General features: G+C 46.5%; 1 pseudogene; it reads right to left on the bottom strand.

Annotated features, from left to right (window-relative positions):
* Nucleotides 1-1,288: 1,288 nt before the first annotated feature.
* The window catches only part of LOC116671587 (uncharacterized), a 6,238-nt pseudogene continuing 4,353 nt past the window's right edge, over nt 1,289-3,173 (bottom strand).

Here is a 3,173-nt window from a genome sequence, read left to right as displayed (position 1 = left end):
TTACAGATAGAGTAAGTCTAGACCACATTCTATAATTTACAAAGATCCAACAATTCCAGTAATTCCCCCAAGAGTAAGCAATAAGTGCAACAGTGGCAAGGAAAAACTTCCTTTTAGTCAGAAACCTTGGACAGACCCAGGCTCTTGGTGGGCTGGCATCTGCCAATGCCGGTTGAGGGTATGATGACTAGAGGCAACTATTGTAACAATAAAGATAATGTTACTATGACTAGAAATAATAGTCACATCACAAAGCTACTGTTTCTGCACTCCAACACAACAAACTTTCAATTCAATTCAATTCAATTTTATTTATAGTATCAATTCATAACACAGGTTATCTCAAGACACTTTACAGATAGACACACACTCCAGAATTTAAAGGACCCAACAGTTCTAGTAGTTTCCTCCAGAGCAAGCAACAGTGCGACAGTGGCGAGGAAAAACTTCCTTTTAGGCAGAAACCTCGGTCAGACCAGGCTCTTGGTAGGCGGTGTCTGACGGGCGGTTGGGGTTAGAATGAGAGTGGCAATAAAAATAGAAAAAATTAGTAGTTTGTAGAAGTTCTTTGTAGTAGTTCATGGCATAGCAGGACGCTGTGCGGCATTACAAGGCACAGCAGGACGTAGCAGGACGTAGCAGGACGTTGCAGGACGTAGCAGGACGTAGCAGGGCACGCAGGTAGCAGTGAACATGGCATCACGAAACGTGTAGCGGGACCATGGCGACAGCTGTACCCTGATTTCGGAGCCTCTCTGATCCAAGGGAACATGCTGGTGAAAAAAGAACATAAGGACTCGGGGAAGACTCCCCAGAAAAGGTTAGTAACACGCATTTCTGGGACATGGATGCACCTAAATGAAAAGATAGAAAGATAGAGGAGAGAGGAGGCAGTGTATCCAAGTAAGTCCCCAGCTGTCTAAAACTATTACAACAAAACCAAGAGAGACGAGGTAAAGGAGCTCCAGCCCGGCCGGGCTAGAACTCTCCCAACCGGATCGGGCTGTTGCCAAGTCTCCCTTTAGTTCTATTAATTCTTGATTATATGTAGATAAATCTGAAAACTATGTGACTAACTACTACTCCCTAACAATATTCGATTCTATGCCTAACTAGGTATCAAAATAAGTCCCCAGCTGTCTAAAACTATTACAACAAAACCAAGAGAGACTTTCTCCAGATCTAGGTTAAAAAACACTGAAATTCCCCTTTAAACAGAGAAACACAAACACAACCAAATTCCAATAACATAGCCAAATACTGATTTCAAAATATTTCATTTACACATTCATGACCTAAAGTTAAACAAGATGTACACCAAAATGTCTTTTTCTGATGCCTCCACATTGTTTCCTATGGCTCTTCTTTGGTTGGCACCTGTCATGACCAGCGTGGCGCAGGCCTTGCTCAGGGAGGGACTGGCAAATCTCCTGCTGCCCACTTCTACTGGCATACACCTGGTCCTTCCTCCACCCAAAATTTCTCCCTTGTACCTCCTCCATCCTATCCTTCCAGGGCACTTTCAGCTCCAACAAGATTAGTTGTTTTGTGGCCTCAGAGACCAAGAGGATGTAAGGTCTCAATTTAGACTGGGTGATGTGTGTTGGGATTTTCAGCTGCCTTTCCAGGTCAACTGTCATCGCCCAGTATTGGGCCGTGGAGAGCAAACCTACAGAGTTGTTTTGTTATGCTTTCTCTGGCTTTTGTCCGTCCTTGATGAAGTGAATGGCATTGGCCGTAGCTCGGGTGTATCGTCTGTCCTTTCCAGATCAGTCACAAAAAGAATACAAAAAAATGAATGTAAAAACCTTGCTGATTTTCTCAGCGATAAATTTAAGGACCTGGTCGGGCCTCCATTGATTCCGGCCCTCACCCAGCGCCTTGGAGCAGCTGCTCGGGATGTGTTCTAATGTCCCTATTTTGGAACAAAGGGGGGCTCTATTTTGCCCCATGTGCACAGGTTGGATGGACTTGGGAGGACATCATAGATCCCCTGAATCAAGAACTTGATCATCTGGGGGTTCCACTTCCAGGTGTCCTTCCAAGTGACACTCCATCGCCTGCTCCCACTTCATCCAGGTGCCTTGCTGCCGCACAGCCACTGGTCTGCTGGTTCGCTCTTCCTCGACTAAAGCTCTAACCTCCTTTTGTACCAGCCTCTACCTCTCGTTTCCGCTGGCAGAGCCATATTGGGTTGATTTTAGGCCCCCAAATTGGGCTCTGCCTCGTGCCACTGTTACAAGCATGACTTTGTGCTTCAGCCGAGTCTCTGCTTGCTGGACTTCCTCGGCTGCCCTCCACTTCCTCCCTGTCCTCACAACAATCCCTGCACCAGACATTTTGGCATCTCTGGATCCTGAGTACTGCAGGTGTTCACGTGCCTGTGCAACAATAAACTCCTCCCTGACTGAGCTAAAAGGGAGCCTGAGCTTGTTGGTGTGCTCATATAGCCTAATGTTACTTACCAGTAGGCCATGTAGAAGCCCCAGTCATCTGAGTAGATAGCTGCTCACCCCTTGCTCAAAACCTTCCACCACCTTACTCCAGACTTGCTGAGGGGGCCTCTGCACTTTGTTTCTGCTGCCTTGACAAATGAATTGATTGAGTGATTATCCCCACCTCCCTCTGGTGCCAGTCGGATGTTATCTGGCCAGTGGAGACTCTCAAGCTGAACTTGCTGTAATAGTCCAGGATGAGATCTTTCGCCTTCTGCAGTGTTTCTCCAGTGCGATCTCCACCAACATGTGGGGTATTGAGCCATAGGCGTTGGTGAGGTCCAGCCACAGTACAGCCAGGTCCCCTCTGTCTTCTCTTGCTTTCCTGATGAGCTGGGTTACCACGCCCATGTGTACCTGACAACCAGGAAGTCTTGGTATGCCTCCCTTTTGCACAGACGTGTCAATGTATTTATTGCTCAACAGGACATTGGAGAGCCTCTTGGCCACAATGTGGAAGAAGATTTTACTCAGGTTCCAGTTTGGGATCAGGAGGCAGACACCATCTCCACATTTAAGAATAGGCTTAAGCCTTTCCTCTTTGATAAAGCTTATAGTCAAAGAGATAACTGTTGTTGTAATTTAGCACTATATAAATAAAATTGAACTGAATATTGTTAGGGAGTGAGGAGTCGCAGCGTCCGCCTAATCCAGCCCACCTGCTTCTCGTCATAGTTG

Source organism: Etheostoma spectabile, chromosome 21 (assembly GCF_008692095.1).
Source record: "Etheostoma spectabile isolate EspeVRDwgs_2016 chromosome 21, UIUC_Espe_1.0, whole genome shotgun sequence".
In the NCBI taxonomy this organism is placed as follows: domain Eukaryota; kingdom Metazoa; phylum Chordata; class Actinopteri; order Perciformes; family Percidae; genus Etheostoma; species Etheostoma spectabile.
This window is presented reverse-complemented; position numbering and strand designations above follow the sequence as displayed.